We start from the raw sequence: 22,599 nt of genomic DNA on the forward strand, positions 1-22,599 counted from the left end.
TCGTTACGGAGGTGATCGAACACTACTGACAACTGCCCTGGTGTCACTAACTCTGTGCACCGCTAGCCTACGACACGTGGCTGTCGACCACTGCTGAACACTGCCTATGGCCTACACTACGGTCCAGTAGGTCACAGAGTCTTGATTTAGCAATGGCGGGGTTCATATCAGTGTACTGGCATCATCGCAGACTGCATCCCCTCTAAGCCCCAGTGCCACTAAGTCTGTTCCTCGACATTCATGGACAATCTCTGGTCGTACATTGGTGGCGTTTAAGTCTACGGACTAGGGGGTAGTTTTCATCCTCATGCAGCTGATACCGAATTGCTGGTGGCAACAAGGCTGTCACTTTCCATTCCTCCATTTGCTGCTTCCGGATAGCTTCTGCCCTCTGCATCATGCCCTGGAGGACACCTTCCACTGTCCCACGCAACCCTCCGCTAGATTCACCTTCTACATTGGCCAGGATCCGCTCAGTCTGCGTGGCCCTACCTCAGTGGACCGCAAGTCACCGTCCCATGGCAGTGTGCCTGTGCCGGCCGCTGTGCATCCAGGGACACTAACTCTGTGCAGCTCAAGTCATGGCCCCTGTCCAATAGAATATTGGATGTCCTCTGAGACGATGGCTTTGGGTTCGTCAACGCCATGTGTCTGTGGCCCTGCGATATCCCCTGCCTCCAGCCTCAACTGCGGTCCACCAGGGCTCACACATTAAATCGAGTCCTGACGAGATTGAATGTCACATCACCGCAGGAGGCACACGCTACCACTGCCAGGCCCACCTCCAACTGCCATCTGCCAGAGTTGAAACAGTGGTCCTGACAGACTAACGGAGTTGCACACACCTGTTGTGGGTGCCACCTTTGGCCTGATACCCTGCTCAGCACTCCAGGTGCCACTAACAGTGCACTTCAAGCCGGCTTCCGTTACGTCACCTCAGTCAGTGTGGGAAACCTGGGTCGACGATGAGGAAGATGATACAGGTGTAACCCACCCCACTGCAGCTGCATTAGGACTATCCCGAAGGGGCGCAATCCTAGACAATCCATTCACATGTGCACCCTCAGCTTTAGTGACCTAACCTCAGTGCACTGCAACTCACGGACACCTCTGTTTGTATTTTGGTTGTCCTCTGTACTTGCTCCGGCTACCACCATGATGCTTCGCAGTTGCTTGTCATGCTGGTGTTTTCTGTTTCCGTTTTAATGGTGATCACTGTGCAAGTTGTTGCCAGCACACCCATCCAGCACAGGCATCACTGTACATGTGACCCTGCCAATAAAGGGGCCAGGCGCACTTGCTCGTAGCCAGTTCCACATACTATATGCGTATGTCCGTGTGGTCATGATGTATGCATGTGGGCCACTGGCCCTTCAACTGTTCTTTGTGCTGTGTACAGCGGATGCAACCATGTCACCGCGGGCAGTGGGTTGGGCTTGGACATGTAGCTTTGTCGTCACCCACACAATACGTAAGAGTAGTGGGCTGGGCCGCCGTACGCAGGTCCAGCGCGGATGTGTGAATGATAATAGCGGGGCTCTGGCTGTGGTTTAGTACAGGAAATGTGCACTTGCATGTGTCTCTGTCACAGTGTGGGTCTCCTTTGTGGTGTGTAGGTGGTCCCTGAAGAGAATTAGACACCCACGTACATGATCTAGATCGTCTTCCATGTGTTTGGACCCCACCCACACCTGTTAGGCCACCTCGTTGTGGCATTCTGAGACCTGGCATTGGGATACCATTTGTGGCTCGGTGAAGTGTTGAGAGGCAGCAGTGCTGGCTGGTGCTTCCTGCTGTGTGTTCTGTGCAGGGGGTGAGCTCTCCTCTTTGTAGATTGGCTGCTCTGCTCCTGGGAGTGGGTTGCCTAGGATGTCCATGAGCTGTTGCAGGGGGTCGGTGTCGAAAAGTGTGGTAGTCCTCTCCAGCATCACTGATGAGTTGTGTGGTCTGCTCTGCTGGTGTTGTGTGACCCTCAACAATGTGAAGGGGAGATGCATGTTGACATTGTGTTCACATGTATGTTGGTGCATTGTTCTTGGTTACATGCAGATTGTATGAAAGTGTACATTGTGGCTGTTTGGGAGCGCTGGATTTTGATGGTGGACAGTGTACATTTGGACTACAGTACGGATGTGGGGTTGTATGCGCACATTTACATCTCAATGTTTCCTACTCTGTCAGATGTCGTTGGCCTGTCCAGCGCATGTACGGACACAGTTGTATCCTCTGTTCTGCGGTGTCGGAGTTGCATTTTGTACCACATCGTCGTCAATGTGGATGTGCTGTTGTTGCTAAGTGTGTGTGCTGCAGAGTGCCACGGGTGTAAGGTGCATGATCCAGGGTCATTGTGGGTGTGCAGTTGCTAGACATCGTTGTGCATGTTTCCCATTGTGCCCATCTCCCCCGTCCTTGGTCGTTCCTCACCCTTTTGATGTTGTCAGGTCCTATCGAGCTGTGCCCTGACTCCTAGCCCCTTGCACCGCCTCCACAATGATGACTGTGGCCTCGGTTTACTGCAGCTCCTCCTGTGGCTCAGGACTCCCACCTCCTGTGGCCGTTGCCGCCTTCCTGTTGGCAGTGGCTTTATGCCTGGTTTAGATTTTACATCATGCCAGCGACTCTTGGCCTCCTCCATTGGCCTCCTCGACACTCCGACTGCATTCAGGTTTGTGTAATTGTGGGTCAGTTGCGAGGGGTGTTCTGTCACCTCCGTGACGCTGGTCTGGTTTTCCTGTGGACTGCATCCATTCTTCCTCTCCCTCGGGCAGGATGCATCCATGTTGCTTCGCACTTTGGATTGTTTTTGGTGTTTTGTTTTTGTAGCTTTTATAGTGCATTTTCCCACCAGGTGTGGGGTTTGCAGGCATGCCGCTGGTTTTAGTATCGCGATTAGCTTCATCGCAAGTTTTCTTGCGTTCGTGTTTTGCATTTTTGCGGTGTGGGTTTGATTTTAACGCAGTCATTTGACACGTTATCTGGAGACTATCGCATGGTACCGCTGTGTTGTGAATACTTAGTTGACACAGCGTGATTTACCCTCGATAGACTGCAATGTTGAAGGTTGCGTTTATCAACTTTTGCAATGGTTATCACACTTTCTTGAGAATATGCCCCATAGTTTCTATAGATTCTAGCTTCAAATCGTCACCACAAATGTAATTAGGAAGATCAGGTAGCCGAAGTGTAGTTTAAGAAGGTTTATTTAGTCTTAGTTGTAGCTTGGTAAATTTGTGTACAGCAGCCCACCAGGAGCAGCCTGCCCGCTGCTCAGCCCATACTCCACTGTCACTCCTCACCTCACAGGCACCCAAACATTCCATTCATCGTCGCCGCTCCAACATTCCGTGAAGCACATTCGCACTGGCTGAGCAGCACAGGATAAAGCAACAGGGGAGAATCATAAATACAGATACAAGATACTACATGTTTATTTACCACCTTCTTCAAAGAAATTCTTGCCAGTGGATTTGGTCAGCTTTGTTAGCTCAATCCAAGATTTGTTCTTTAGGATATACTATAATTACTAGTGACTTTAAAACCCACTTATTTAGACTGAAATCTACTAATGGAAATACTAAATCTGTCGACTACTTAAGGTAAATGCCAAACATTGGATGTATGTCGTTACTACGCATGCTTTTACAATGCATGCCTTTACCACGCAAGTTTTACAACGCAAGTCGTTACAATGACTTGCGTTGGGGGGCGCTGGATAGTGAATAGTTTAATTTACTATTCCAACTCCAGTCCCCGTGGATAGTAGGGAAGGAGTTGGATAGTAAATTAAACTGTTTCTTATCCAACAGCGCCCCCCAGCACAAGTTGTTGTAACGCTTGCGTTGTAAAAGTTGCGTGGTAAAGCTACTGCGTGGTAAAAGTTGCGTTGTAAAAGCTGTTCCCCCCAAGCATTAGACGTAAGGGGCATTAGATCAATATTGCTAAATTTCAATGTAAGTTTCTAGCCAAATCTTCATGCTTTTTTGTGAGATTGATTACTGTCCTGAATTATAATTTTGTTTCAATATTAAATTTAAATTAATGTGTAGTTTTTGTATTTGTCTCTCAATTAAATCAGCCATTACCCTCAAAATGCCCATCAGTTTGAGCATTATCTATTTTCCGGTTCACATCCTCAAAGGGACAACCAAGATAACATAACCAACCATTTCATTAATTTTATTTGACAAATGGCATTTTACCTCATCCTCATCTCATTGTCATATTGCAAGAATCTGAAGACATAGTGGTGGTTCTATTGTGGTTGTACTCTGTACCCTGATGTCATGACATTCATGTCGTTCTTTCTTTCAGGCTTACTGCCTTCATTGCTAAGATACTCTCCATTTGTCGCAATCACATTACTATAAACGATGACACAATCCTGACAGCGGTGGACTTTCTGATGAAGCATCAGGAGGAGAATAGCGGGGCCTTCAGGGATCCAGCACCGGTCTTGCACAGGGAGATGCAGGTAATTAGAGTCTTGTTCTGCCGCAGGAGAAAGTGGGAGAAGGTCCAAATAATGTAGTTACTCTACGTAAGCTACTCCTACTTGAGAGGGTGTTGCTGTTCTTGCTTCTCCAAACTTAGGAATATATTGAGAAGATGGAGGTTTAAAGATTGTCTGTGTCTTGATACAGTGAGGCAAGGCCATAGCCCCTGGTTTCCCTCTCCTCTTTGTCCCCACTTAGGAGAATTCTGAGGCTCAAGTGCTTGGACCAAGCCTCCTTGAAATGGAAGAAAGTGTCCCTGCCACCTGCAGATGTGCTATACCAACATATCCAAGTGGAACAAAAAAATCAAACAGAAATAAAATACAGGACTGTGCAGTGCTAGTCTCTCACTTGATTTCAGTTAATTTAATTGGTTTATTTTCACTGATGTGTCTCTTGGCTCTTTGTTAGCTGTTATTTTTACCCTGCTCACTGGTATTCTATTGACAATAAAATAAAGAAGAACAGAGTCAGGCTGCTCTGCATTTTTACTAAATTTCTACTCTGCTCTATGAAATGGCATTATCCATTGTATCCATGACATGCTGTTATGACCTGAGTGTATCCACCCAGTGCAGGCTGTAGTGGGATATGGTAAACATAACCTAATGCATTCATCGGCCATAGCTGCCCTCAGCCATGCATAGAATAGTATGTAACCGTATGGCAGATGCTGCAACCAGGATCATGCAGCCGACGATGATATGCTGCAGGCAACATTCAAAGTTGGCTGTAAAACAAAACGTTTATAAGATCCTGTACAGGCACTGATGCCCCTAAATGTTTTTTGTAAAATCTAGTGCCTAAAAGATCAAAGCGCCAGCTTAAGACATCTAGTCGCACAATACCATGTCAAAGTCGAAAGTTATGCCACACCGGTCTCCGCTTACCTTCAGAAATAGAAGAAATTTCAAAGTAAAATGTCTGATAAGGTAAAGTTTAAGTTCAGTTGGGCAGGGCAGCTGACAGAGTCCAAGAAGGAGTTGTTGTCACCGGGAAGCTGATGGATGAAGTTGCAGTGACGATGTTTCGAAATTCTCCATTAAGACAAGGCTGCAGGTTGTATTCGATGAGGGCTTCAGGAGGCCAGATATCCTTCTAAAGAGGAGCCGCTGAACAGGATTTACTTCTGTGGGGAAGAAGTTAGCTGGAGCTTCCGCAAAGTTAGGGCAGCTGGTGCTGCACCTTGGGCGGATTAGCGAGCAGGTTGGTCTCAGTCTCTTCTCGGGTCTCAATCCACTTTTTGACAGAAATTCTTATTGAGTCCAAAGTGTTGGATTTGGCCTATCTTAGCACCTTTAGCCCAACTCATGAGTGATGTCATGAATGATGTCACTGACCATGTCATGAGTGATGTAATATGTGACGTCATCAGCAGTGCATTGCGGGCGCGCAAATTATAATTAGCTGAACTAACTATAACTGTGGAATTTCAATGGTTTTGTATGAGTGAAATGTCCAACAAACTATAAAATCTCTGAAACCTATGGTTTTTTCAGTGAATTTCTAAGGTTTTTTAAATGCTAATTCCTAACTATAACGTCCCTGAAACCTATGTTTTTTTCAGTGAATATATACATATATATTACCTACTGGCAGTCGCCAGTAGGTAGATATAGTTAGGACCTAGTTTCCATAGGAAATCCACAATATTCTATTTGGAATAACTTTGGCGCCGGTGGACGAATCTTAGCGAAATTCTCCAAGAAAATGGCCTGCTCCGCTCCACTCCTTCCCTGAAAGTTTAGGGGTGATTTATCAAGTGGGGACCTTTAGCCAGGGCTACAGCCAGAACGGCTGAACGGAATTACTCCAAATTTGGCAAAAAGGTAGAGTTTGGTTTGCAGATTGTGCTTTTTGTTAAATCCGTTCAGTAGTTCCTGAGAAAATCAAAAGTAAAATCATAGTGATATCTAGAGACGAAGTACCGTACGCGTACAACTACGAGCACGAGCTGCATGCTGATTGGCTGTCAACTGTTGAGAACCGAGTCACAATAAAACAGAGAAACAAAGGTGAAAACGAAGAAAAGGGGGCAGGGTAGAAACACCCTGACCCTCTAGGCCTGCTCAGGGGGTCCCACAAGGACCCCCAAGGCCCAAGAATTATTATTTTATTTTTTTTTAAATCATGAGATACGCGTACACTGCCGAACCCCCCCAAAAAATTAAGGCGCCACTCTGCAAATGCGCCCCCCTGGCGCGTTTGCAGAGGGGGAACTAATTCCCCTTGAATACTGGGGGTCCCTGGGGCCAAGTAGCCCACCAACAACCTCCAGTATGAGCCAGGGGGCTGCCTTAAAGAGATGTGTAAAGAGGACACGCCCCTTTTTACACCTCTCTGCAATGTATCCCCTTGGCGCATACTGGAGGTTGCTGGTGGGCTAGGTGGCACCCAGGGACCCCCAGTATTCAAGGGGAATTAGTTCCCCCTCTGCAAATGCGCCAGGGGGCTGCCTTGCAGAGACGTGTAAAGAGGCCACGCCCCTTTATACATCTCTCTGTAAGGCAGCCCCCTGGCACATACTGGAGGTTCCTGGTGGGCTAGTTGGTCTTCAGAGACCCCAAGTATTCAGGGGGAATTAGTTCCCCCTCTGCAAACGCGCCACGGGGCGCATTTGCAAAGGGGGAAGTAATTTCCCTTGAATACTGGGGGTCCCTGGGGGCCAACTAGCTGGCAAGGTACCTCCAGTAAACGCCATGGAGCTGCTTTGCAGAGTGTTGTAAAAAGGGGCGTGGCCTCATTACACCTCTCTGCAAAGCAGCTCCCTGGCGCATACTGGAGGTACCTGGTGGGCTAGTAGGAACCCAGGGACCCCCAATATGCAAGGGGAATTAGTTCCCCCTCTGTAAACGCGCCAGGGGGCTGCGTGTTCCAGAGAGGTGTTCTGAGGCCACGCCCCTATTGACAGCCCCCTGGCGCATACTGGAGATTCATGCTGTGCTAGTTGACCCCCAGGGTCCACCATGCAAGGGGAATTAGTTCCCCCTCTGCAAACGCGCCAGGGGGCTACCTTGCAAAGCAGCTCCATGGCGTTTACTGGAGGTACCTTGCCATACTGGAGGTTCCTGACCCTCTAGGCCTGCTCAGGTGGTCCCACAAGGACCCCCTAAGCCAAAAAAATATATATATATATATTTTCTTTTAAATCGCGGGATATGCGCAGGGTACGTGTACCATGCCAATCCCCCCCCCCAAAAAAAATTAAGGCACCACTCTGCAAACGCGCCCCTTGGCCCATTTGCAGAGGGGCAAATAATTCCCCATGAATACTGGGGGGTCCCTGGGGGCCAAGTAGCCCACCAGGAACCTCCAGGATGCGCCACGGAGCTGCTATGCAGAGTGTTGTGAAAAGGGGTGTGGCCTCATTACACCTCTCTGCAATGCAGCTCCCTGGCACATACTGGAGGTTCCTGGTGGGCTAGTTTGGCCCCCAAGGACCCCAATATGCAAGGGGAATTAGTTAACCCTCTGTAAACGCGTCAGGGGGCTGCGTTGCAGAGAGGTGTAAAAAAGGGCGTGGCCTCAGAACACCTCTCTGCAACACAGCCCCCTGGCGCATACTAAAGGTTCCTGCTGGGCTAGTTGGCCCCCAGGGTCCACCAGTATGCAAGGGGAATTAGTTCCCCCTCTACAAAAACGCCAGGGGGCTGCCTTGTAGAGAGGTGTAAAAAGGGGCGGGCCTGATTACACCTCTGTGCAACTCAGCCCCTTGGCGCATACTGGAGGTTCCTGGTGGGCTAGTTGGCCCCCAGGGACCCCCAATATGCAAGGGGAATTAGTTCCCCCTCTACAAACGCGCCAGGGGGCTGTGTTGCAGAGAAGTGTAATTAGGCCATGCCCCTTTTAACAACTCTCTGAAACGTAGCCCCCTGGCGCATACTGGAGGTTGCTGGTGGGCTAGATGGCCTCCAGGGACCCACAGTATGCAAGGGGACTTAATCCCCCAACTTAGAAGGCGCTACAGGGCGCGTTTGCACAGTGGTGAAGGTAGGGGGCGGGCCTTGAGGTGATATGTGTGCAAACATGCCCTGTGGCGCGTTTTAAGTTGGGGAATTAATTCCTCTTCAATCCAGAGATCCCCTAGGGGCCAACTAGTCCAACAGGTACCTCTATTAAGCGTAGAGTGTTGTAAAAAGGGGGCGTGCCCTCTGAACACCTCTCTGCAACACAGCTCCTTGGCGCATACTGGAGGTACTGATAGAGCGCCCAGGTCACCCGACTCTTATTTTATCAAATATGCACACTTGGGCCCATAACGTATTTATCACTAATTTTCATAAATCAGGTAACCTACACACTACTATCAGTAATTCTTGTTCTATACTGTTTATTTCCGTGTACCTGACTTACCAAATTCTTGTCACCGGTATCTATGATCCTGACAGATCAGTAGATAGCAGGCGTAGGAAGATAACACTAAACAAAATACCATGTACATTTATAAACTGTTTATATTTTGTAATAACCACAAACACAAGAAGTTTTAAACACCTTTATCTAATTATTCGTCATCATCCAATGCCATGAGATTGAAATTTACACAGATAAGACTATCAATAACTAAGATCAGAAATATAATGTAGCTATGAATCAAAGTAAGAATCATCTAAGATTTTAAGAATAAAGGGAGGGAAAATAAGGAACACGCTATTTAGTCTAACAGCCTTTCACAACGTCACTAAGGGTGGTAAAGAAAAAGGGAACATACTAAGAATGCGGAATTTGAATGTACTACTCGATTTAGAAGACAAAACGATACTTTCCAAGATGCACTTATTTTCTATAGGGAGGGTAAGAGTGGAACATACCAGATAAGCAAACAGTTCATTGTTTGAGTAAAGGTAGGGAGAAAATATGGAACATGCTAAAATAATACTTTACATGAGAGTCAAATGTTAGAGAAAATCACATAGGCAAGTTTGCTTTATTTAGAAAATAGGAGAGAAAAGATTTAGATAGACTAACACCCACATTTATTATATTTACCTAGGACGGAAAGAAGACTAACCCTGGCCACGGGTCAGTTGGGAAAGGCGGGAAAGGACCCTCAAGGACTTAGGATGCCACTAGGCAAGCAGGTACAGCTCATGGACAGTCAGGACAGGATAACCCCAGGATTTGGATCAGGACTGGGCTCTCCAAAGGGTACGACCAACACCTGCAGCTTCGGATGCAACGCCTGCGCTACGCCCTCTCTGCAAGGAATCTGCCAATAACCCCGATTGGGTTCTCGAATCCCCCAGCAAAGTGCTTCGCCAGCACTTAAGGTTTCGCCACCCCAGACTGAGGTTGTGGAAATTACGGACAGAGTGCTTCGCAGCTCTCTGTATCAATCACCTATAGAGTTCGTAGGGTCAGTGACAGGTCAGCTATTCGGACAAGTCGGACAATTTCTCTAGCTAAACTTAGGCTAGTTATACTGTTTTCGGGTCAGTGTACCACCCACCAATGTTGCAAGTGAAATGATCCCCAACTTCGGATTGGACAAGAGAGGTGGTTAGGTCATGACACCACCCATAATTTGAACTTTACCATCATAAATATTCAGTTTTCGAACCCACCCCTTATATTCCAGTTCCCATGGCATAGAAATTCAGAAAACAATAGCGTACAGAATAAAACATCACAATGTAACAATTTCAGGTGCAAATCAGTATCTTCTCGCTGGGTTGAAGTTCAGGTTCCCATGAGCATCTTAGCTTCGGCAGCCAGCTGGCTGAGTTCCACTGCTGCAAGACTCGCTTTTCCTTCATCACATGATTAGTACCACACGGGCTTCAAAGATGGAGTGGCGCACCGCTCCCAGGCCCACAAAGATCGATACATGAAAAGTGAGCGAAAACAATTTTGAAACACAGAATAATTGAATACACCGTATACCATGATTGGCTATACTATATCCCTTACTTTATAATATCTATAGCATTAGGAGTTAAGCAGAACGAAATGGCTGAGCAGAAGCAGCGGTGGCAAGCGAGGAGCATGTTAGAAACAAAGCAGCCATCTTTAACTGTACTGCGCATGAGCGAAAAGTTCCCTCCAGAACTGCGAGTGCGTCACATCACATGGGTATGACCGACGCATGCGCAGACTAGAATCCCGCATAGCAGTGACCATTTTAGATGCAAGCGTAGTTAGGATTAGTAAACACATAGGCAAGCATCACTGGGACATCCGCGTGTAGTGTAAAAGTGCGATATTAATAAGACAAACATGTTTGTTATGACGTTAATGTTTATTCGAGGTTCATGAGTACAAGCTAGTCGCGTAACATGCGAATCCTTGCTCCATCAATCCCCTCTTTGATGATATTTACTATCATCACTATTAATGGAACCAGATGCCAACTTTCTCTTTCACATTTCACCCATTTCAATTTCTACAAACTTTTTGTTAAGCCTTTTTTCTGCATCCTTATTAGGATGGTAATTCTTCATTTTTTTATAGATCTGATTATTCAGCTCTTCCAATTCAAGCTCATCAACATTCCGTTTCACTCCTCTCTTATTCACAGCATACTTCTTTTTGCATTTTTGACATTTTTGGCATCAGTATTTTACTCACAAGACTTTTACCTATGTTAGAAAACCAACTACCTACTGAGGAGAGACCATCAGTCAGTCTCTTCCAGGCACTGTCAACCTCCAGTGGTTTGAGTTCCTTTTCCAAATTAGTTATGTTTCTTACATATTTCTTAATTTCAACACTCTTATCAGGAATGTAAGTGCAACAATGTTGCGATTTCAACATTCTACAGAATCCGCCCTCTTTTGCCAATAAGGTATCAAGAGCAAGTCTATTTTGTAAAACCATTGATCTGATCGCAACCATTTCAGTATTGACCAATAGGAAACCAGCAGCAGTGTCAGTAGATAACCGATCCACCACTGTAGACAATTTACAAATTCGGTGTGTATTCAGAACCACTCCCACTCCAGGTATCAATGCACTAAATATATCACCTATAATTTCTCCTACACTTTCTCTTCTACTACGCACTAAACCATTAGTATTTTCATTGCTTCCAGCGGCGTCATTCACATGGTATATTTTTGGGAAGACAATGCCAAAATAGCAGCTTCCATACCAGTGATCAGGCAATTTGAAATAAGCCTTGTTTCCACATATGTAATAAATTCCGGGAAACACAGGTTCTGACCCATTTTTGAAACCCCAACCTCCAATTACCTTGTAATTGTGTTCGCATTCACTGGAACCAATGAATATATTATTATAATAACTAGTCTTTTCTCTATGAAGACAAAGTTTCCCCTTTCTTTCGTAGTCCAGCAACAAGGCAGGGTTTTCTTCACCATTTGAGGTGCTTTCCATGTTTTCTGCCCATTTAGGAGTTTTCTGTCTTTTATCATTGGCTTTTCTTTGAAAATGTTCCCTTCTTTTCTCTGCCATATTCAAAAACATTTTCTCTTGTTCATGTAATGAACAGGTCAAGGTATCTCTGTGTGCTTCACCTAAATCTATTTCACCTATAGTCATAAAGTATTCTCCCTTCCATATAACGAGTCACATCACTCTTGGTATGTACAATGTTCAGATTTCCCCGAATAGGAAGTTCAGAGAAGATTACGTCAGTTAGAATAGTAATACTGTAAAGTTCCTCTATACAATAGGCTTGCTAAAATACTACAGGAAATTCCATAGGTTAGGGATAAATGGTGATAGGTCACACCTTCATCTACAGAAGTGGGTAGCTTCATACAGACATAGCAATCTTCTATTTCCATGGCTTCTACATAGTGTACTAAAAGGTTTGCAAATACATTTAAATGTGTTCTGTTTTTGATTCTGTGATAATGTAGTCCTCCCTCATCTGATGCATCTACGTTTATTTTTGTCTGTCTAAGACTAGATGTTTTCTTGTGTCTTTCTACACTTCGGGGTGTCTCTTCTGTCGGCAGAAAATCTCAGTCTTTGGTTACTAGTTTAGTAGGATACAAGTTAGAGTCCTTACTTATCATGAACGGTATTGAAATTGTTAGTCCTATCCATAATATCAGTACTATTGCTACACTACACAAACATATTTTACAGCATGTCTTACAGAAATTCTGTCTAGGTCTTCCATTCACACTTGAATCAGACATTGTGGCTTAAAAGATGTTTTCCAACCCCTCTTTGTAACTTTACACAGGTGGCTTACACAAGGTAAACTTTTCAGGTTGGGTCTTCTTCTTCGGAACCCTGATCAGTAATCAGTTCTTCATCACTTTCGTCACTTATCTCGAGGTCTTCAAATTCCTCTAGCACTAGGTAAGTCCATTCAGGACTCCGGTACTTTTCGTTTTGTCTTTTTATTCTACTACTTCTTTTAGGCTTGGCTCCAGCTTTCTCTTTTTCACTGGAGGCCCTTTTCCTGTCTTCTAGTTTTTCCTCTACAGTTTTCAATCTTAGTTTCAGTCTTTTTATGAATCTTGGTGCACTATTCTTCTTTTTAAATCTTTTAACTGGCACTGTAATCTTGTTTTTCTCACATGTACTTTTATTTTCGTTCAGTTGTGGCACATTTATTTCAACGTTTTCTTCTTCCCTTCCTGTCTGACTAGTCCCAGGTCTTACTTCAGTTTCTTCCGCCTGGTTTCTAAGCTGGCCTGGTTCAGGGGTAGGCTGATTTTGACTTTCGTTTGTTTCAAAATTTGTTTCCTGAACACATTCGTCTATTTCTATCTGATCCTGTTCATGCACTTCGAACCCTTGATTTTCTTCCGCATGAACTTCAGCCCTAATTTCTATCTGTCCCTTTTCAGTCTCTGGAGTTCTTGGAGGTGTGTCGATAACCTGCCCTGTCCCTATCTGACCTTCCTCCTTATCAGATTTGACATTGATTTTGATTATCTGATTATCTCCTCCTAGTCCTGTCTCGTCCTCACTATCCCACTCACTATCTAAGTAGGTGTATCTTCTGGTTCTTATTGGATCAAGAGTTAGATCGTCTGCTGGGACCCACTCATCTTGACTGGCGCTCGGTTGTTCGTCATTAGCTATTTCAAGACCAACGTCTGGAGACCCTTCATCTGCACAACCTTCAGCCTCAGTTGCTTCTTCTTCTGTCACCCTCTTGGTATGACTGGCATGGATCCACTTTGGCACACCTGCACACTTCACCGCAGTTGTGGTGACCAGAATCACTTGTCTCGGTTTCCCCCACTTCGGTGCTAGGCAACTCGACCGGGTGTGTTTCTTAAGAACAACCCAATCACCTGGGTTCAGATTATGGACTGGAGTTGTTGGCCTGGCGACGGCGTCTTCCCCAATCTGGTGAGAGATAGAACGCACTTGGTCACCCAGTTGCTTGCAGTACTCTAGTACCAAATCATCAGAAATACTTAGCAGTTTGTGTCCTGGTACCCATGCCTGTCGCATCACTCTTCCCATGAGTATCTCATGGGGACTCAGGCCTGTTTTTCGGTCTGGAATGCTTCTTAGTCCCATCAGGACAAGGGGTAAAGCGTCTATCCAATTCAATCCAGTAGAGTTACACATTTTTCCCAGTCTTGACTTTATAGTGCCATTCAGCTGTTCTACTACTCCAGAAGCCTCTGGATGATATGCACAGTGCAGTTTTTGGGTCATTTTGAATGCTTCACAGAGCTGAGTTATTATGTCATTGGCAAAATGCCCACCTCTGTCTGATTCAATTGTGACCGGGAAACCGAACCTAGGTATCAGTTCCCTTAGTAACAATCTGGCTACAGTAATTGCATCATTTTTCTTAGCTGGGTAAGCTTCCACCCATTTTGAGAATAAGCAGACTATGACAAGGACGTACTTCATTCCTTTACAACGGGGTAACTGTATAAAGTCAACCTGTAGTCTGATAAAAGGACCCTCTGCCTTTCCAATTGTACTTGGTATCACTACTGTTTTCTTCCCAGGATTAAACTGCTGACAAGTTAAGCACCTCTGGCAAAGCGCCTCTGCAATGTTCCTGAACTTCGAATTGTGCCATATCTGTTTGAAAACACGAACCATCGTATCTCTCCCTATGTGTGAGTCTCCATGTATCAGTCTAGCCATAGGATCAATCATGCTGTCTGGTAACACAGGCATACCATCACTATAGACAATGACACCATCTCTATTCCTTGGTCGACAACCAGATTTCTCCCATCTTTCCTTTTCTTCTGGTTCTGCTGCCTGTTGCAACCCTTTCAGTTCCTCCCAACTTGATACATCCTCAAACACCATAAGTTGGCAGCTGTTTCCGACCCCCCCCCAAATTGATATTCATTGACATTTTATGTCGTGCACAATGTTGGGCTACTTGGTCAGCATATCTGTTACCAGCTGTCACATCTCATTGCCAGATTTGTGAGCAGCACACTTGACCACTGCCAATTCTTTTGGTAACTGGATTGCTTCCAGTAGGTTCTGTACCACTTTTCCATTTCTGATAGGGGTACCCGAGGAAGTCATGAATTCTCTTTGCAGCCACAATTGGCCGAAGTCATGCACAACCCCGTCACCATACTGGCTATCAGTGTATATGGTTACTCTTTTGTTTTTCCCATTTTTACAAGCTCTTGCCAATGCAACCAATTCGGCTACTTGTGCAGACTTTACTCCAAATAGGTAGGATGCTTCTATTGTCTTTTCTAGAGTGACCACAGCATAGGCAGCACTTAGACCTCCATCCTCATGTCTTAAACATGAGCCATCTACAAACAATTCAACGTCTTCTATTGGCAAAGCCGTTTCCTTGATATTTGGCCGTGGTTTTATACTAAATTCAGTCAGATCAATACAATTATGCTCGACCTCTTCCTTGACTTCTGCAACCAGTGTATCTGGCAATAAAGTTGCTGGATTCAGTATATTACATCTAGTGATGGTTACATTTGCTGCACCCACCAGGAATCTTTCATACTTAGTCAGCCGACTAGGTGTGAGGTACTCGGTCTTGGTTCGGGTCAATAGGATTACAACTGCATGTGGGACATATACAGTTACTGGATGTCCCATGACAATGGATTCACTTTGTTCAAGACTCATGCAAGTTGCAGCTACTGCTTTCAGACATCCAGGCAATCCTGCAGCCACTGGGTCTAAGGTAGCAGAGAAATATGCCACCGGACGTCTTGTCAGACCATGAATTTGTGTTAGGACTGAGAGTGCACAATTGTCTCGTGTGTCCCAAAACAGGGCAAATTCTTTTGAATAGTCAGGCATTCCCAATGCAGGAGCTGAGCATAGACAGTTTCGCAATTTCACAAAAGATGTCATGCTTTCATCATCCCATTCAACTGGATCCTTGGCTCCTTTCTTGGTCATTTTTATTAATGGTTTTGCTAGAACTGCAAATCCCACAATCCACTGTCTACAGTATCCTACTACTCCCAGGAACATTCTGATTTCTTTCTGAGTATTTGGTAATTCCATGTCTCAAATTATCCTAATTCTTTCTGAAGTAACTTTCCGGATACCTTTTTCTATCTGGGCCCCAGATATTTCACTGAGTTTTTACAGAACTGTAATTTGTCTGGTGATACTTTATGTCCTCCTTTACCTAAATGATTCAACAATGCAATGGTATCAGTAACACAGTCGTTCCGACTTTTAGACGCCACCAAGAGGTCGTCTATGTACTGGACCAAAACTGATTCTCCAGGTAAGACTAATGATTCAAGGCATTTTTTCAAAATCTGATTGAAAATAGAGGGACTTTCTGTGTACCCTTGAGGAACACGATTCCAGACATAGACATGACTGTAGAATTCAAATGAGAAAAGAAATTTGCTGTCTGGATGTAATGGGATGGAAAAGAATGCGTGACATAAGTCAATGACGGTAAACCATCCAGCATTCCATGGAATTTGGTACAAAATCACTGCAGGGTTTGGCACAATAGGACAACAAGGGACAACAATCTTGTTTACCTTGCGCAGGTCTTGCACTACCCTGTACTTCCCACTAGGCTTTTTGATTCCAATTATGGGCGAGTTACAAGGACTGCTCATTACTTCCTGTATGATGTTTGCTTCTAGCAATCTTTTTATTTCAGTGGCAACTCCTGCTTTCACTTCTGCATTCATTTTATACTGCTTGGTATTTGGGTAAACTGCATTTGGTTTTATGGCTATTTGAATCGGGTCTACATTTGCCATTAATCCTACATCTTTTCCAGTGAAATCCCACACCTCTGGTTTCACGGTCTGTTGGAGTTCTTCAGGTAAGTCATGTATTGTCAATTTCTTAAGTTCTGAGTCAGGCCTTATTAACATTAATTTATACAGTCCGTCTTCATCTGGGGTCTGAATGTCAACGCCCTCTGGTGTGCAAAAGATGGTACAGTTCATTTTGCACAGCAAATCACGTCCCAATAAATTCACAGGACTGGAATCACAGACGACAAATCTGTGCATCTCTTTGAAGTTTCCTATTGACATCTCCATTGGTTCAGTTACTGGGGTACTAATTATCTGATTTGACACACCCACTACTTGGATGGCTTCTCCCGAGAGGGGTAGGTTTGGAACGTCTGCTGTTCTCACAGTAAAACGGGTAGCACCAGTGTCCAACAGAAAGGTGACGTCATTTCCTTCGACCTTTCCTTCAATGTATGGCCCTGTCTGGTCTACCGGTAAAGATGCGCCAAGTACGTACTCCTCGTCCCCCCCCCTCAGGCCCCGTCAGTAAGGTTCATCACAGAGGAATGTATCATTCAACAGGAATTGCGAGGTTGCTGCATTTCTATCCTCCCTTCCTTCCCATACCTCGACCTCTTCATTCTGCTGAGCTTTGTTCCTATAATTAGGTCTAGGTGCACGAGGCAACTGATTCTGTTTTACCTGTTGCTGTGTCTTTCGTGGACCCTCTTTCTGCACCTGTGGATTTATATCATTATTTTGTACATTACCATGCTGTAGCATTGGACACTCGTCTCTCCAGTGCCCTATCTGACCGCACCCGTGGCAGGGGAATTTCTTCCTGGCTTCCTCTCGACTCATTTTTACTCGGGGTTTCCCTCCTCCCCCAGGGCCTGTATTCGGGGTATTATTATTCATTTTACCTAACTGCTTTTCTTGTTGTTCAGCCAATTTCACTTGTGCCCACATGACTTTTTCTTTTAGTGCTTTTCGTTTATTTTCCATCTCATCTTCACAATACTTAGCGTATTTCAGGACCTCATCTATAGGTTTTCCTTGCCAACAGATCTTATTATCTCTAATCCACTGTGAAATTTCAGTTCTCAATCCCAACACAAATCGATAAATGAAATGGGTCATATCCTTCATTTCAATGTTATCGATTTCACTGTAGGTCTTGAACACCTGTAACAATCGTTCATAATATGAATGTACAGTTTCATCACGATTTTGGGTAGTTCTATCTATGCGGGTCCAATCAGTTTCTTTGACTGACACTTTTTCCTTTTAAATATAGTATTACTTTGTCATACTGTCTCATCACCTCCGGAGAGGGAGCCCCAGTTCTTGAGTCTCTTTCATACTCCTCACTGGGCCAATCAACTGCAATTTTACATTCTGTCCATAAATCTACAGGAACTACAATGTCGAAGAATCCATCTAGGTCCTTCAAAAGACATTTTTGAACCTTTACGAATCTTTCAACCTGTCTATACCACTCTACAGGCTTCTCTCGTCATTTTGGAAAATCATTCGTGAATGACACAATGTCTTGTCGGGACCATGGAACATGTACATATTTCCCACCTGGTACTTCTCTCATGGGATACAAAGTCTCTGCCTTATCAACTTCTTTTAGAACATACTCAGAAGTTCTTTGTCTGGCCTTACTATCTTCCTTTTTCTTTGCCCATCTGGCTTTCCATTTGTCTAAATCTCCCCATTTCTTTAATAGGTTCAGCAATTCTCTTATCTGTACCTTTTTCCCTGACACATTCATGTTTTCTAAATCCTTGTCAGAAAATTCAGCTCTGTAGGGCTTTTGTAATACTTTGGATTTGCTAACATCTATTCCCATATTAGCTGCGGTGTCCACTAATTTCTCATGGAACACTCTGGTATTTCTGGTAATACTTTTACAGATGGACAGAAGCTCTTCCTCACTAACAGTATTCAGCCTGTCTAGTCCCACGTTTCCAGCCATTAGTTCTTCCAACTCTATTCTCAGCTTGTAAATATCTAATGGTTTGGGCTGAGGAGTTTCTTTCTCCAATTCTCGGGCCCATCGATCTAGTTCCTCCGGAGTCACTACGGTGGCGCTTCGAGTACCTGAAGCTGTTTCTATCAGGATTTCCTTTGCACTAGCCTGAGTTCTCGTCCGTGGTACACTGCTTTCCGGTTCCCTTATGGGCAGATCCATCAGGGAGATCACAGATTCGCATTCACTTGCCTGATCATCAACTATGAGAGGCTCCTTCCTGGGCTGTGCAACAGCTGGTGTAATAACTGGAGTTTTTGGACTAGCCTGTCTATCCCCATAAAGAGGAACAACGGGGCCAATAGTTACTGGAATTGTCAGAGCTTCAGGACTGGGATTTATCTGAGCTATTGTCTGAATGAGTTAATTTCGCTGTTTGATTAAAGCTTCCTTTTCTCGTTCGTGTAAAACCCTTTCAATGGATGTGTCATGTAACACTTGTGGAACTAAAGGAGGGTACAGACTCGGGGCAGTTGGGACTGTCATACCTGATCTCTCCTCACCGAATGGCCTATAATTTGGGACAGTTGTATCAGGCCTACAAAATCCATCTTTATTATTAGGCCTATTTCCTAAACCTGCGGTATCTGTTTCACTGGCCCTTCTACTACTAGGACGTCTGAAGACTGGGTTTTTCGAGCTCAGGGACCTAGAATCTTCATCATATGGTGGTGGATATTTTGTAAGTAAATCCTCCAGATATTCATCTTCCGAATCACCCATAGTCATTAAGTGTTGGGTTTTCTCTGTCCTTTTTTCTCCTACAGGTTCGTCTATAGGAAGTACTGGGAATAGTCCCTCGACCATCATATTCAGTCTCCACTGCTTCGTCTTTTTCTCTTTCGTCTCTCTCTGTAATTTCGGGTACCATTTACTTACTCCCTTATTCATTCTGGGTCTGTCTCGCTCCAAGGCCTCAATTTCCCATTCTTCTAAAGCCTCATATTGCGTTAATCTTGGTCTGGGATGTAAGTAATTCATTCGGGTCCTCAAATTAAACAGGATTCTACTATTAAAGGTGCCATCTAAGGGAAATGCTAAGATTCCATCTTCTTGGGTATACTTTACCCAATTTTCCAACCATACGCAGGTATGATAACCTTTATCAAACATCATAAATGATGCGGGAGTATTAGGTGGTGGAATAATTACACCTTCTCTAGTTTTGATGGGCTTGTCTTTCTTGAAATAATTCTTGACCTTGTCAGCAAATGACATTTTCCTTTTGCTTTCGTACATATTGTAAGGTCTGCCTCTTAGCATCTGATCCTTACGAAAACCTAAATGTTGTGAATCAGGTAAAAATTCGGGATACCACATATACTTTGTAACTAGAATTTTCGGGTTATGCTACGTATTTTGTTTACAAATCCTCTTCCAATGCTAGCGCGTCTTTTAATTTTCCAACAACCAATCTACACTGCGATTGCAAATATTCTCGACCAATGGGTGCGCGGCCTCTTCGCGAGACGCGGTCTCACGCTTCGGCACTCGCCCCTCCTTTACAATACTAGTTTCGTTACACGCCCGCTGTTTCCACCAATACCAGCGCGGCACAGAGTGACGTCAGCGCAGCTCCGCGACCGACTCCCTCCTTCAAAAGGTAACGGAAACTTTGAATTTTTCTTAAAGTGCAAGTGCTCAGTTTAATTTACAACGTATAACATTCGCCACTGTACTTGAGTGTCTAGAAGGAAAGAATTCTTTCACAGCAAGTAAACTTCTCCTGTCTACTTTTCATACACTATGGATAGACCCTTCCGCCTACCCTTCACACAAGCATTAGAGAACCTGTTCCTTCTTTAACTCATCCACTCTTTCCGGGATATATACTAAGTCTAAAGTTTCACCAGCGAACTCCTTTGCTATCACTCAAGCTCCGATGAACCTACTACTCCTTCCTCGTGTGACCCTTACTAGGTAATATCACAACTGAAGTTTCGTTAGCGAACTCGTCACTATCAGTTCTTCAATTATGCATACGAAAAAGCCCTAATTAGTGCTTCCAGTTCTGCCTAACCATGCACTAATTTTCCTGAAGCCACTGACCTCACCGCGAGATGGATTCTACTCACCACCCGCTATTCTATCCCCCAGGGAATTTCCAGACAACATATAACAATCACTAACAATTTAATAAACACTTAATATAGCAGCATTTCATAAAACATGATTTCAATACGTTTTCAAAAAATTTTAAAGCAATAATTTTTTACAGCAGATCGATCTTAAGGGGAAAAAATGTGTTAACAGTACATTTAAATTTTCACAGTTTATCAATAATTAGTCTATCTACCTATCTTAACTAGTCCTAACCATAGCTCTGCTACCAGAAAATTACTGATAGAGCGCGCAGGTCACCCGACTCTTATTTTATCAAATATGCACACTTGGGCCCATAACGTATTTATCAGTAATTTCCATAAATCAGGTAACCTACACACTACTATCAGTAATTCTTGTTCTATACTGTTTATTTCCGTGTAACTGACTTACCAAATCCTTGTCACAGGTATCTATGATCACGACAGATCAGGAGCTAGCAGGAGTAGGAAGATAACACTAAACAAAATACCATGTACATTTATAAACTGTTTATATTTTGTAATAACCACAAAGACAAGAAGTTTTAAACACCTTTATCTAATTATTCGTCATCATCCAATGCCATGAGAATGAAATTTACACAGATAAGACTATCAATAACTAAGATCAGAAATATAATGTAGCTATGAATCAAAGTAAGAATCATCTAAGATTTTAAGAATAAAGGGAGGGAAAATAAGGAACACGCTATTTAGTCTAACAGCCTTTCACAACGTCACTAAGGGTGGTAAAGAAAAAGGGAACATACTAAGAATGCGGAATTTGAATGTACTAATCGATTTAGAAGACAAAACGATACTTTCCAAAATGCACTTATTTTCTATAGGGAGGGTAAGAGTGGAACATACTAGATAAGCAAACAGTTCATTGTTTGAGTAAAGGTAGGGAGAAAATATGGAACATGCTAAAATAATACTTTACGTGAGAGTCAAATGTTAGAGAAAATCACATAGGCAAGTTTGCTTTATTTAGAAAATAGGAGAGAAAAGATTTAGATAGACTAACACCCACATTTATTATATTTACCTAGGTCGGAAAGAAGACTAACCCTGGCCACGGGTCAGTTGGGAAAGGCGGGAAAGGACCCTCAAGGACTTAGGAGTAGGCAAGCAGGTACAGCTCATGGACAGTCAGGACAGGATAACCCCAGGATTTGGATCAGGACTGGGCTCTCCAAAGGGTACGACCAACACCTGCAGCTTCGGATGCAACGCCTGCGCTACGCCCTCTCTGCAAGGAATCTGCCAATAACCCCGATTGGGTTCTCGAATCCCCCAGCAGAGTGCTTCGCCAGCACTTAAGGTTTCTCCACCCCAGACTGAGGTTGTGGAAATTACGGACAGAGTGCTCCGCAGCTCTCTGTATCAATCACCTATAGAGTTCGTAGGGTCAGTGACAGGTCAACTATTCGGACAAGTTGGACAATTTCTCTAGCTAAACCTAGGCTAGTTATACTGTTTTCAGGTCAGTGTACCACCCACCAATGCTGCAAGTGAAATGATCCCCAACTTCGGATTGGTCAAGAGAGGGGGTTAGGTCATGACACCACCTATAATTTGAACTTTCCCATAATAAATATTCAGTTTTCGAACCCACCCCTTACATTCCAGTTCCCCCTGGCATAGAAATTCAGAAAACAATAGTGTACAGAATAAAACATCACAATGTAACAATTTCAGGTGCGAATCAGTATCTTCTCGCTGGGTTGAAGTTCAGGTTCCCAGGAGCATCTTAGCTTCGGCAGCCAGCTGGCTGAGTTCCACTGCTGCAAGGCTCGCTTTTCCTTCATCACATGATTAGTACCACACGGGCTTCAAACATGGAGTGGCGCACCGCTCCCAGGCCCACAAAGATC

General features: G+C 44.3%; 1 long non-coding RNA gene across 1 annotated transcript in view; it reads left to right on the forward strand.

Moving 5' to 3' along the window:
- The window catches only part of LOC147663257 (uncharacterized), a 105,952-nt gene that overhangs the window by 56,096 nt on the left and 27,257 nt on the right, over window positions 1-22,599 (forward strand). The window contains exon 2 of the long non-coding RNA XR_015305361.1: window positions 4,312-4,471. This is a non-coding gene — a long non-coding RNA (uncharacterized LOC147663257). The remainder of the gene's footprint in view (window positions 1-4,311; window positions 4,472-22,599) is intronic.

The sequence above is a fragment of the Lissotriton vulgaris genome, unplaced genomic scaffold, assembly GCF_964263255.1.
Source record: "Lissotriton vulgaris unplaced genomic scaffold, aLisVul1.2 SCAFFOLD_5990, whole genome shotgun sequence".
Lineage (NCBI taxonomy): Eukaryota > Metazoa > Chordata > Amphibia > Caudata > Salamandridae > Lissotriton > Lissotriton vulgaris.